At 46.9% G+C, this 14490-nt stretch overlaps 3 non-coding genes across 3 annotated transcripts; 2 read left to right on the top strand and 1 right to left on the bottom strand.

The window, feature by feature from the left end:
- Positions 1 to 498: 498 nt before the first annotated feature.
- Positions 499 to 580, bottom strand: TRNAS-AGA (transfer RNA serine (anticodon AGA)). Its single transcript has one exon. It is a non-coding gene; the product is annotated as a tRNA-Ser (tRNA).
- A 464-nt stretch (positions 581 to 1044) lies between these two features.
- Positions 1045 to 1133, top strand: TRNAY-GUA (transfer RNA tyrosine (anticodon GUA)). The gene is given in 2 exon segments: positions 1045 to 1081; positions 1098 to 1133. It is a non-coding gene; the product is annotated as a tRNA-Tyr (tRNA).
- Positions 1134 to 1728: 595 nt separating this feature from the next.
- Positions 1729 to 1800, top strand: TRNAE-UUC (transfer RNA glutamic acid (anticodon UUC)). Its single transcript has one exon. It is a non-coding gene; the product is annotated as a tRNA-Glu (tRNA).
- Positions 1801 to 14490: the final 12690 nt, after the last annotated feature.

Raw genomic sequence — 14490 nt, 5'->3', positions numbered from 1 at the left:
GTTATGGCAATTTTTAAAATGGTTAGAAAGAGTATGGGTTACTAATCCTTTGCGGATATTATAGATATGTTCCGCAAGGCGAACTTTGAGTGGTCGACTTGTTCTTCCAACATAAAATAAATTGCACGAACATTGCATTAAATAAATTACATATTTTGACTGACACGTAATAAATTCATTAATTTTAAAAGACTTTCCTTGTACTATAAAATCTGGGATTTTCTTAATCGTGCCTTTAACGGTTTTGCACATTAGGCAATCACCACATCGGTGAAAGCCTTTAGTCCGAATACTATGGCGTGGTACTTCTTCTATAGTGCTTTTCACTAAGTGACTTTTTAATGAAGCTGACTTTCTGTATATGAAGACTGGTTTTTCGGGTACCAATGTCCCTATAATTGGGTCTTGTTTAATTAACATTTTGACTGTCGACATAATCCCAATAATTGTCTCTGGTGCAGGTTTTCTGTCATCTAAACAAAAAATAAAATATTGCGACGTAGTCGGCAGGATTTGAACCTGCGCGGGGAGACCCCAATGGATTTCTAGTCCATCGCCTTAACCACTCGGCCACGACTACAACCTGTGTAACTGGTGCAATCTGTGATCTCTAGGACCTGGGATCTCAGGGCCGGGATCTCAGATCAGTATATTTGCTGCTGTATATACACAGCCTGATCTACCAATAGTGATCACATGGTGGGAAATGACAGCACGCTGATACATGTATATATATATATATATAGGATTATTATGTGTGGTCACAGCTGTGGCTACAGTATACACTTACACCCCTCTCACACCACAATCCCAGCCTCACCATAATACACAATGTATACGGTATATACTATATATTGTGCATCGCTGTATTCCTGTATACAACCCTGTAGTGGTGTAAGCAGGGGGCGAGCTCCGTGTTCCTGTCACTGTGATGTGTACACGGATTACATCCCCTGTTTGCTCTTTGTGTTGCTGGTAATAGTTGTGTTACACTTTGTGTCACTGTATATAGTCACCCTGTGACAGAGATGCTGCCTGTGGGATCCTTCGATAGCTCAGCTGGTAGAGCGGAGGACTGTAGTGGGTACGACACAGAGATCCTTAGGTCGCTGGTTCAATTCCGGCTCGAAGGAGTTTTATTTTGTATTTCCCGAGATGCTAATTACTACACGTGACATCACCACAGATCAGCAGCGGACGCGTCTCTCTTCCTGTTTGTATCCTCCGATGACAATAACACATAACATTGTTGCTACATGTGGATAACACTATGGAGCCTCTATTAGGGTTAAGGCCGCCACTAGTAATGTTGGGGCCCGGGACTGACCTTTAGCCCGGGCCCCCAGCGGCACCCCCCCTCACGCGCGCCGGCACGCACCCCCACTCACGCGCGCCGGCATCATGCCCCCCCCCCCCCAATTACCAGCGGTGGTGTCGGCGGCCATCTTCTCCCTCCGGCCCTTGGGGCTCGTAGCCCTCACTGCACAGTGCAGTCTGCAGAGCACCGAGCCCCTCTGTATCCTAGGCATGGCGCATTGCAGGCTGCACTGTGTATTGTGTGCGTCTGGCCGCCGGCACCGGGTGGGGGGATTTGTGCTGGTGGGGGGATGCTGTGCCACCCCTGGCTCCCCCCTGTCAGCAGCCCAGATTAGGATAATTACGGTACAGCGAGGGAGCCCGCCCCCTGTGTCTTCAGATCCCTGTTACTACACAGCCCTCAGCATCAGCTCCCATATGGTCTAGCGGTTAGGATTCCTGGTTTTCACCCAGGCGGCCCGGGTTCGACTCCCGGTATGGGAAGGTGACTTTTATTATTATTATTATTTTACTGATGTTTTATTTGAGCCGATGACGTCACTGTTCAGTCAGTAATTGTCACCTCACACAAACCCTGGGGACAAACGCAGCTTTGGGGCAGATGTGACTGTGTCCCAGGCGTCTGAGTTACTGCCATATACAGTATGTCACATGTAGTGTTAGTCACTGCGGGCTTCCCCTACCGACGTGGGCACTATGAACGCCGACACATGAAATAGGTCAACAGGGTCGGCAGGTCGCCATAAGAATTGACAATGGGGAGATCGACAGTCAAAATGTCGACATGAGTTTTTCATGTTTTTGTGGCAGATTCTGACATAAACACCGTATCCGTGTGCTGCGCTCAGCGCTCTATTCTAGTCACGCCGTACTGGATGGTAGAGTAGGATATGCCCCCTGTCGGCACATGTCGGCTAAAAACAAAACGCAAAAAACTCATGTCCACCTAATGCTTGTGTCAACCCTCCGACCCTGTCGACCTTAGCCATGTCAATTGATTTTATCTGTTGACTTTGTGTATGTCGACCTTCAATAGTGTCAACCTAGCAACCGTATCCCTTCCCTACAGTGCTGTCTGTCAAAGGGTAACTGGATGATAGGTCGGCAGTGACTAAGTTGACACTAAAATGTCCAATGTCGATAAATGAAAAAGGTCAACCTATACAAATGTTCCATATGGTAAAGGTCAAAATACTTTGACCCAACCCTGATTCAGGTCAGGCACCTCCCTCAACTTGGCGTATCCAGTGGCGGATCCAGGGCGGGGGGGAGGTTGCAGTGCAGTTCAAAACTCAAATAGGAGGAGCCAAGTTAAGGTGCTGTTCTTACACTGTTCCAATGGAAGCTCACCTCCCTCACAACTAAATTAAGTAACCTCAAAGGCGGCTCCTTTATCATATAAAAAATGGTCTGCTGCAAGAGGGCGGACATTTTGTGAGGAAGATTTTAATAGCAGCAGGACAGAAGCCGAGCCAGGAGAAGCGATGGGACCACAGACAAATAGATCTGCATGTCCCGGTTACAGAGGTGGCAGTGTCGATGACAAGCTGCAATGGGGGTAAGGTAGGCAACAGTGGAACGATAGCTCCCATGACCCCCGGTGCCCACACTTTACTCAGTGCCTCCCTCCTGCCGTGGGGTCTGCGGGGCTATTGTTAGGCCACTGGTAACTATCCAACCACATGAAGGAAATCTGCACCACATGTACCATCTTTACTTCCCTATTACACACATTACACCTGCACTACTAACAGCTCCAGTTATGTCACCAAGTTATGTCACCAAGGTTTGCGGCCTTGAATTTCCCATTGGGATTATTAGAACAGTGCCGACTACAGATTCCAACCCCGGATTCCACACCAGCCGCCCCACAGACTTACATGGTCAGGAGCAGGGCAGACAGCAGTGGTGCGGGGTGCCTGGCGCCTTTGGGCGGGTGTTGGTGGCAGCAGCAGAGCGGGACTTGTGGCCATGAGTGGTGATGCGTCCTGCACAGTGTAAAGTCAGAGGTCATGCTACGCAGGCCTCACACCAGGGTTGGGTGCTCAGACGCATGTGCAGTCTAATCCAAAAATCCCGGGACAGGATACTCCAATCTCGGATTGAAATCCCACAAATTTTGGGTCCAAATCCCAGGATCCTGCTGATCCCAGGATTTGCCAACCTATGATCAGGAGTTTGGCATAACTATAACAGCAGTCTGACATAGCGACACCAGTTTCATAGTACTGCCCCTGAATGTATCATTGAGGGGACAGTTATGGCGAGTGACATGGCGGCGGAGGACACACTACATATTGTTTTTCCATAAACATTAGAGAACACATTTTATTTGCTTTTCGTCTGTTAGCCTCCAACCAGTGTCCCATCCATCACTCCACCAAACGTAACCACCAGGAAGCTCCATGAGATACAGTTTATCCAATAACCACCATCACCACCACCACCACTCATGGTCTACTGCAGGCCTGGCCAACCAGCGTCCCATCCATCACTCCACCAAACGTAACCACCAGGAAGCTCCATGAGATACAGTTTATCCAAAAACCACCATCACCACCACCACTCATGGTCTACTGCAGGCCTGGCCAACCAGCGTCCCATCCATCACTCCACCAAACGTAACCACCAGGAAGCTCCATGAGATACAGGTCATCCAATAACCACCCCTCATGGTCTACTACAGGCCTGGCCAACCTGCGTCTCTCCAGCTTTTGTAAAACTACAAGTCCGAGCATGCCTTGATACAGTTTTGATATTACAGTATACTAAAAGTGTGGCAATGCGTGCTGGGATGTGTCGTTTCACAGCAGCTGGAGAGCCGCAGTTTGGCCATTGAATGACGCCAACGGTATGGGAGGAAATAGAAATGTCTGTCCCTTCATTATACACACTATAGAAGGAGGAGACTGGAGATGTGGATGATTACCTTGCATCCAATGATGGCTGATGTTGAGCGGATGGGCGGCCGGTTGGATGCAGGAGGGGTTCACAAAGAAGAAAAAAAACTTTTTTTCCATATATAAAATAATTGTGCTCACAGCTTGGAGGAACAGGAGCTGGACATGGGTAGAATAATTTAGGCTAAAAAAATAAATGAACACAGTCAGAATGTATTATGTGTTTGCGTACCTGTTATTCCCTTTAGTTTCTTTATGTTGTTGTTCCTGGTACACAGTCATACTGTCAACATGTAACTCTAGGCAATGGTAAGGTCAACATCAAAATGTTGAACATCAAAATGTTGAATGTTGCTATGTCACCATTGGCCATAGTTACCTACTCTCCTGGATTACCTGGGAGGCTCCTGGGAATAGGGTGACCCTCCCAGCCCCGGCAAAAGAGTAGGCCTGACCAGGGCCGGTGCTAGGGTGTTCAGGTCCCTCCTGCAAACTATAAATTTGCGCCCTCCCATACTTTACAAAGGGACAGCGCACACCGAAAGAAAGAAATATGGTCTCACAAGGAATGGGCGTGGCCACACAAGAACTCCCATTCCACATTATACCACACAGTAGCACAATCTTTTTTTTTTTTTTATTCAATCATTTTTATTGAGAATTTTCAAGTTATATAGCGTAACAATCACCCTAAACGTACATAGGTGGGCAGCTGAATCAATACAGATAGCAGTATAGCAGTCAGCAAGTAAAATAGTGTCAAACAGGTGTACATAGAGAAGAAGGATCATTGTATCACTCACAGGAGGTTTAGAAACATTATTTGAATTACATCAGTACCCTAAGGCGCCACTCAGGTACAGATGCAAAAGGGGAGCATATTATGTAGAATTAAATTTCACCTATATACGAATGCGGACAATACCCTCCCATATACTAGGAGTCACTGAAATGTATACCATAGCTAGCTGCAAAAGCCAAACAGTGTTAAAGTAAATTAAATAGATCCAGCCACCAACCCAAATAAAAAATAAATAAAAGAAACCTACACCCAAAACAAACCTGCCCCAAAACCCCCCACCCTGTATGACCTAACCCAACACTAGGTATACTTGGATCCCTTAAAACACTTCCCAAAAAAGGAAATACTAGCCCTAAACTATACCCTAATCCCCACTAACTATAATCTGAATAGAAGGTAATAGACCAGTGGTCTTAAGCCAAATTAAAGTGTAGACTCATAGCACAGCAGGAAATAACTGTCACCATTTTAGCTCTTTTAACCAAAATAAACTAATCTATACCTCCCTCCCTCCCCACCCATCCCCCCAACTAACTAAAGGAACCCACCCACGCAGCCATCTAAAGGATAAATTATAAAATGGACCTACAGGGGCAATGAGCAAAGATCGGAGCACCAGATTGACTCATATAGTATATGTATTGGCGGTTCTATGAATTAGTCCAGCCAGGCCTTGGGAAACAACAGGACTATAAAAGTACAGTAATAGTTTCACCTATCCCCCTCAAGGGAAACTGGGACTAAATGTATAGTGACCTCAAATTTAAGCCATAGTGGCCCAGCGCTCCCGCATGGGTCTAATAAAAGGAACCTAATAACAGAGACACAAAGCAATATAGGGTAACATTAATGACATTGGGAATTAGTTATGTATTTCAAAAGAGGATATCCTAACAAAATCAAAATATAATAGAAAGGATATAGAAAACCAGTCACATGAGGGTTAGTCAGAGTGTGTAATACAGTATTTACACACTATCTTAGCATTAACTTTTAGTCCGGCCAAGTGTCAACATGTTTCAGATAGGTAGGTATAGCGACAGTCCCGCTCCAAAGATCAATAGCATAACAAAACATCATATAGATGCTGGATAGACCCATATCCAGGAGAGTCAAAACACGAAATCCAGAATCGTTCCGCTGAGATTAGGAGAAATAGAGGGATTTTTGGGTGGACAACAGTCTCATCTAAGCACGCAGGTATAAAGTACCAAGGATCCCCATAACTGGATAAATCAAAGCGTACCCTTCCACTGCATAAACCAGCTGGTTCTCCGACCCCTTGCCTGTTTACATCCTGCTATCTAACCACCACCCCCTCGCTTGCACCTCTTGTAATCTGTCTGTCTCCCCTTCCTACTAGATTGTAAGCTCCTCCGAGCAGGGCCCTCTTCCCTCCTGTTGTCAAAGCCCACTTCTCTTCACATGTCACTCACAGCTCTCCTATACTCCAACACTCAGTGACCATCTTCGTCCGCATACTCATCTCCATCATTGGCCTCAAGCCTCTAGTTGTATGCTGATTGAGTCCTCACTACTTATATCCAAGCTGTAATGTGTATTGATCTGTGGCGCTCTTTATTTGTACTGTATTTTTGTTATTTATTCAATGTTATGCCAAGTTTTGTCTCCCTGTATTGTTCCTTTGTACGGCGCTGCGAAACACTTGTGGCGCCTTATAAATAAAATTATAATAATAATAATCCAGGGTAACCCATCCAAGGTAGTACCAAATGTAGGTGCTGCAGAGGTGGCAGGATCATGCCATCCCATCATCAGGATCACACTTATCAGGGCACCCCCCTGCACATCAGACAATCTGGCAATAAGCCTGTCAGCAGAAGCGGATATAGCCGGCAGTAGTTGGTGAAAAGAGACCTCCATAATCATGGTGATACTATGTGCAGCCAGGGTGCCAAATTTGAAGGAGAGCAAGCTGACTGCTGTAAAGGAGCCCTAATAGACAATGGCGGCGGCTAGCACACCACCAGGTATACCGAGGATAGTTGCAGCAGAAACACAATTGGCTGTAAGCACATTTACCTATGGTCAGAAGAAGTTCTATCTAGAGGGGCTTGTGTCAGCCTGGATGGCTGCAGGGAGCACTCACAGCGTGGGCACCAACATGTAGACAAGCAGGCAGAGGATTGCAGGGGAAAACAGCTGCCTCTCCTAGGCAAGATAGTGCCGGGGTCCCTCGTGTGATGGGCTGTATGTGAGGCTGTAGCAGGGATGGCGGCCTCTCAGCAGGTGCGTCTATGCAACCCCACAACTCGGCAGTCGCACTCACCACCTGATGCCAGGAACAGAGCACAGCAGGGGAAGCTGTCAGCGTCGCCTCTGAAGCGCATAACGCTGGTGCGGCGGCAGGGCCAGGACCAGACTGGAGTTGCAGAGCGGGGAGAAGCGGGTCCAAAATGGCGCCCGAGTCCGGAAGAAAGGGAGCACGGAGTGCAGCAGGCCCTAGCAGCCGTCAAGACCCCCCACAGGCCGACCCGGAGACCTGCGTGCGGCACAGTAGGTGCAGGAGAGGCTCTGGTTAGCAAAAATGTAAAGATGGTTTGCCAGCGGTCCCTGGGGCAGGATATTTTATCAGGATGTTTAGCAGAGCTCTCCCCACCAGCGTCCGCTCAAGTCCCAGGCCAAGCCACGCCCCCAGTAGCACAGTCTTATTCACATTACACAGCACCAGTGCCGTAACTAGGGATTGTTGCTCCCTGTCCCAGAAAGGGAATTAGTGACTGCACTACCACCACAGTTAAAGAAGGGCGAGTGCGGCAAAATGTAGGTGTATTGCTTCATGGGAAGGGGCGTGGCCATATAAAAGTACTAATAACATTGTAATGCCCATATTACGTTATACCACACACAGTAATGCCCATCATGTATTATGCCACACATCATGATGCCCGTCACTCAATATGCCGCACACCATAATGCCCATATGATATTATGACACACATTATAATCCACAAAGGCCCGAGTACTCCTGCACATGCCTACAATAGTAGCGCTGCTTATACATAACGCCCAGTTACCGACAGTAGCAGCGCAACTTATACTGTACATAATAACAACAAAAAATAGAAAGTCCCAAGTTGCAATGTAGGAGTCCTTGCTGCCTCAATGTTGATGGACCACCATGTGTAAAAGTCCTGATGGCTCAATTGGGATCTGTCACACTCTGTTATATTGTGTGAATACCTGGTACTCTGACATCACCTTGTCAGCTGATCTCAGCAGCCTATCACACACCTACAGCTGAGTGATACTCCCTGTGAGAATTCCCACTGGTGCCAGAAGCAAGGTGTTACTTCCCTGAGCTACATGCTGTTCCTTGTCTCTCATGTCAAGTGAAAGATTCTGTTATCTGGCCCAGAATGTCAGTTGCTGTAATTCCCTGCACTCCAGCTAAGTACTTCTCTGCAAGTAATCAATCCTGCAAATACTAGTTCACCAAGCTCATCCTGCAAACACCAGTGTTACCTGCTTATACAGCTGACTGGGGATGCGGTCATTTGGTCTACTGCATTATGGTCGACAGTCATTAGGTCGAATCCATTAGGTCGACATGCTAAAAGGTCGACATGACTCTAGGTCGACATGGGAAAAGGTTCTAGTTCGAAAGGTCATTAGTTCGACAGGTCATTAGTTCGACAAGGTCATTAGTTCGACATTGTCTATGTCGACATTCACAAGGTCGACATGGAGTTTTTCACTGTTTTTTGAGCCAACATGTGCCGACAGGCAGTATTTCATGCCCTACCATCCACTAGGGCGTGGTGGGAGAATAAAATAGTGTGCCGAGCGTAGCGAGGCACCGTGCCCGACGCATAGCGAGCGCAGCGAGCGATGCGAGGGGATGCAGTGCACTTTAAACTGTGTCCATGTCGACTGTGTTGACATTCAGGTAAAAAAACAGTGAAAAACCCCATGTCGACCTTGTGAATGTCGACATAGACAATGTCGAACTAATGACCTTGTCGAACTAATGACCTGTCGAACTAATGACCTTTCGACCTAGAATCATGTCGATCTTTTCCCATGTCGACCTAGAGTCATGTCGACCTTTTAGCATGTCGACCTAATGGATTCGACCTATTGACTTTCGACCATAATGCAATAGACCAAATGATCCCAACCCGCTGACTGCAATCACCATCTGCACAGTACCTGGGGAGATCCACTCTCAGTTTGCTCATTCATACCCCTTTCAGACAGAAAAGTCTGAAAATCCCGGCAAATACACGGCATTTCAAATGCCGTGTCAATTTGCCGGGAGCAGCCTGACCCCCCTTCACACAGAAGAACAAATTACCGGGTTGAAAATTTCTACCCGGAAATCCCGTGTCCTCGACCCTGGTCAATTCCCGGGTCGGAGACACGGGATTTACAACACGGGTGTGCCCTTTCACACAGAAAAAGGACCCGTGTATTTAATGAAATTCCAGGGTGGAACTGCTTCACCCGGGTATTTCATTTTCTGTGTGAAAGGGGTATCAGTCTCTGTTCACTGCTTGTTGGTTCCAAGTTCATACCTGAAGTCATCCAGTGCTGCATAGTATTATCAGTGTCCAGTGTCTCAGGTACTCACACCATTCCAGCATTATACCTGTGTGTATCCAGCCTTCTGATTTACTGTTACCGACCTGGCTATTCCTGTGACCTGCAACTGCTAAAACCTTGTCTGCACTACGCTCCCTGATATCTGGTACTGACCTGGCTATCCCTGTAACCTGCAACTGCTAAATCCTTGTCTGCACTACGCTCCCTGATATCTGGTACCGACCTGGCTATTCCTGTGACAAAGAACCTGCTCAATGCTTGTGTACCTCCAGCCATCTGTTATTTGCGACCGACCCGGCTATACCTGTGACCTGCACCTGCTAAACCCTTGTCTGCACTACGCTCCCTGATATCTGGTACCGACCTGGCTATCCCTGTGACCTGCACCTGCTAAACCCTTGTCTGCACTACGCTCCCTGATATCTGGTACTGACCTGGCTATTCCTGTGACAAAGAACCTGCTCAATCCCTGTGTACCTCCAGCCATCTGTTATTAGCTACCGACCCGGCTATACCTGTGACCTGCACCTGCTAAACCCTTGTCTGCACTACGCTCCCTGATATCTGGTACCGACCTGGCTATCCCTGTGACCTGCACCTGCTAAACCCTTGTCTGCACTACGCTCCCTGATATCTGGTACTGACCTGGCTATTCCTGTGACAAAGAACCTGCTCAATCCCTGTGTACCTCCAGCCATCTGTTATTAGCTACCGACCCGGCTATACCTGTGACCTGCACCTGCTAAACCCTTGTCTGACTACTGCTACTTCCAGTGTAACCAGCACCTGTACGAGAAGCCTGGGCAGAGGGCCGCGACCGAGGTGCCAGGTGCCGCAAAAGCCCAAATCCCGCTTGGAGGGGTCACTGGCAGAAAACCCCTGGCACGGTTAGACTCCGCGCCTCTGCTCAGGTACAGTCAAATTCTCACACAGGTAGTGTCCTCCTCTGTGATCCGTGACAGGATCACTGCGGGGTAGCGCTCCCTGGGTATCCCACAGTGAACCCAAATGACCCGTCAGGACTTTTAAGGCCCATACACACTTGACGATTTTCAGCTGAAAATCGGTCAAAACAGCCGTTTTGAGCGAGTGTGTATGCTTTAGAGATTGCCGACTAGCGATGATGCGCGCTCCCGCATCATCGCTAGTAAAGTGGTTCATCTGCTGGTTTTACCAGCAGATGTGGCGATGATGGATGGCTTGTCATCCATCATCGCCATGTGTGTACGCCTGTCGGGCTGAAAGATTAACCACTTTCAGCCCGGCGGACCGCCCCGCTGCCTCCCCCCGCCCCCACGCCTGTCATACTCACCAGGCTGGTCCGCAGCGCGCCGCTCCTATCATCTTCTCTCCGGCCGGCTGCTGCTGGTGCTGTCCCTGCTCCCCGGCGACTCGCCCCGCGCTGCTCAACACAGGAGCAGACAGCACTGGTCCCCGGCAACATAGTGCAGCCTGCTGCCCCACCCCCCTGGCCACCAATGTGAATAATTTTCTGCCCACTGCCACCAATTTATTAATTTAAATGCATGTATATATATATATCTATCCGCTCCACTGGGGTGGGGGGGGGTGATGCGGCTGCCGCATTGCTCCACGGGGGAATTATGCAGCCGCGGCCGCATCGCTCCGAGGGAGGGAAGGGGGTGGCGGGTGATGTGGTCATTGCTGCATGGCTCCACTGGGGGGGGGTAGAGAGGACTGCGGGTGATGTGGTGAGGACTGCTGCATCACTCCACGGGGGTGGCGGGTGATGTGACGTCTGCCACCGAGTCGCTCCGGGGTGGGGTGGGGGGGGGGGGAAGTTGCGTCCCCCATCTAGTCCTCGCATGCCATTTAAATAAATACATAGGTGGGCAGTTTGCATTTAAATAGATATACATTGGTGGCAGTCCCTTGACGGCGGTGCTGCGGGTTGGGCGGCGAGGGGCATCGGGGGAGGCGGCAGAGATACTCTGTAGCCACGGGGCGCGCGCAAGCGCCTCGTGCGCACACGCCCCTGGCGAGAGCCAGCCGCTGGCGATAGAATAGCCAGCCCCTGCAAGAAAGAGGCCGGCTCCATCTGTATGGAACCCTTGGAATTCAAACCCAGCCCATTTATAATGAAAGATTTTCAGCAAAGTCTTTCGCCTCCTGAAAATCTCTCGCTCTTTGGGGAAAATAACTCAGTGTGTACGCACTACTTTGGTGAAAGATATATCTCTCACAGATTTTGGCAAAGTCTTTTGAAATGAAAATCTTCAAGTGTGTATGGGCCTTTACACATGGTTAGAGAAGCATGTTGGCGCAGCTAAGGAATGCGGTACATTTGTTGTCCATTCTGACCTATGTCGACATAGACACCTCCCCCAAATAAACCTTGGGGACTTTTTGACATGTCGACATTTCAAATGACCATGAATATCGGGAATTTTGAAAATGACGGCATTTTGACTGAATGCATGTTGGGAAATCAAACTGAACGCAGACGTTGATTACTAAGGATGATATTTAAATGTCCAGAACTTATTTACAGCTGACCTGACAAAGCTGTAGTCTTCCCTCCAAGTGGTCCCTGGGGAGGGGCTGCTGGGAAATGTAGTTCTCTGAGCCGAAGCTTTTCTTTTGGGGTGGATCACACACACACACTCACACTCACACATAATCCTACACAATATATTACATTGTTGTCACAGTAAGCATGATGATAATAATAATGATAATGATGATAATAAAAATAATAAATAATAATTATGATGAAGATAAATAAAAAAAACTAATAATGAATATAATAATTATATGATGATGATGATGAAGATAATAATAATAATTAGATACAGGATTATATGCATTTGCATATTTTGCCCATTCTCACTGGTTATTGCATATTTTACCTAAAATCTAGTATTGGTGCATATTTTAGGCCCCGCCCTCTTCCCACCCGCGAGTCACAGCACTGCTTTGCCCTGCTGCTGCTGGCCAGGTAGTGGTAGAGTGTGCAGGCTGGGGCAAAATGTGCGCAGTGTGGGGAACCTTGGATGTGCACTACGTCTGACGCTGCTCTAGGCTGCCAATCCATGTTGATAAAAGTCAGTCGGGGCGGATGTCATTACGAAGCTCCTGAACCTTTGCCTGCCCCTGGCCTGGGACTTTACACCAAGAGACAGACTTCTGCAGCAGAGGAGGCGGGCGGAAGCGTTGTGACATCACGCGGTGCGGAGGAAACGCCGGGTCGCAGTGTTTATGCAGCGCAGGGAGGAAGCCTTCCACTGCGCCACCCTCACACGCTATGCTGACATTTGATCCATCGGCGCTGGAGATGAGGGTCCGTGTAGTTGATGCAAGAAGAGCTTTGGACGCTGCAGTCTGCTGTAGCAGCCAGGAAGAAAAAAATCCTGTGTACAGCACTAGACATCTGCAGATGCTGTGGGCCTATTTTTGAGGTTTATTTGCAACTAATTGTATGCTGAATTTTAAATAAATAAGTTAAAAATTCATTTTTTTCATTAAATAATGTAGCATATTTTAACACTTTTCTTGCATATTTCAAGCATTTTATGTTGCATATAATCCTGTCTCTAATAATAATAGTATTATTTTTAAGTATTATCATTGTTATCATCATCATCATCATCATCATCATACTAATAATGATTAGTTAATAATTATTATTATCAATATTAGTATAATCATTATCATCATCATTATCAATAATATTATTAATATGATTATATTATTCTTCTTATTATTATTATTATATCATTATTATTATTATTATTATTATATCATCTTTATTATTTTTATTGTTGTTTAGAATAATAATAATACTGATGATCATTATTATTATTATTATTATTATTATTGTATCATTATCATAATCATAATCAATAATTATTATATCATTATATTATTATTATTATTATTATTATGATTAAGAAACAACAATAATGATGATATAATAATAATAATAACAACAATAGTAATAATAATATAAATATAATGATAGAATAATAATTGATGGATGATGATAATTATTATATAATAACAATAATTATAATAATAATCATCATCAGTATTATTATTAATTATTATTATTATTATCATCATCATTATTATTATCATCGTCATTATTATATCATTATTATAATAATTTTTGATGACAATGACAACACATTATCCCCCAGAGCAGTGCTTGGAGTGGGGAGGGATGCACCGGTATGTCATACCGTCACTTCTGCACTGACTGCCATTTTTTCCTCCCAAAATATTTTTGTGTTTCAAAATTGTGGCCAGTCCAGGAGAAGTCCGGCCAGGATTATACAGCCTAAGGCTGAGGCCTCACCTGCAGTGCCACCTGGGCTCACACAAAAACCAGGAACATCTGAGGAGCCTGGGCTGCTGCCTCCCTCTAGCCGGTGCTGGCCTTCAGGCTCCAACCACCATCAATCATAATGGTCGGTGTGCTGGCCATGCTGCAGCCGCAGAGGCAAGCCCCTCCTCTGTCCCCTCCCTTGTTTTTCTGCACACCGTTACACTTGGAAACTTGTAAAGCAGTGATGGGGGCTGCTAACCAGAGGAACGTGGGCGACCAGAATTCAAATGAGCCGCTGGCACTGTGCCTCCGCACAGCAGGGGCAGCTTCATTCATTCTGATGCCGGGTTGCGCTGTACAATATAGCACTGCTCAGATGTCTGACTGCATGTAATCTGCAACCCAGATGGCCCTGTTCTGACAGATGTTCCAGGTACCATCTATGCAGTGTATAGATAGGAGGGAGTCAGAGGTGCAATGAGAGAGAGAGGGAGGAAAGGTGTATGACTAACAGAGAGGAGGGAGCGAGAGGTACACAGGTGAGGTAGGTAGGAGAGGTGTATGGCTGACAGAGAGAAGGAGGGAGTGAGAGGTGCACAGGTGAGGGAGGGAGGAAA

The sequence above is a fragment of the Crinia signifera genome, chromosome 3 (genome assembly GCF_055691185.1).
Source record: "Crinia signifera chromosome 3, ASM5569118v1, whole genome shotgun sequence".
In the NCBI taxonomy this organism is placed as follows: Eukaryota; Metazoa; Chordata; class Amphibia; order Anura; family Myobatrachidae; genus Crinia; species Crinia signifera.
Note: the sequence above shows the minus strand (reverse complement) of the source record. Positions and strands in the feature narration are given on the sequence as shown.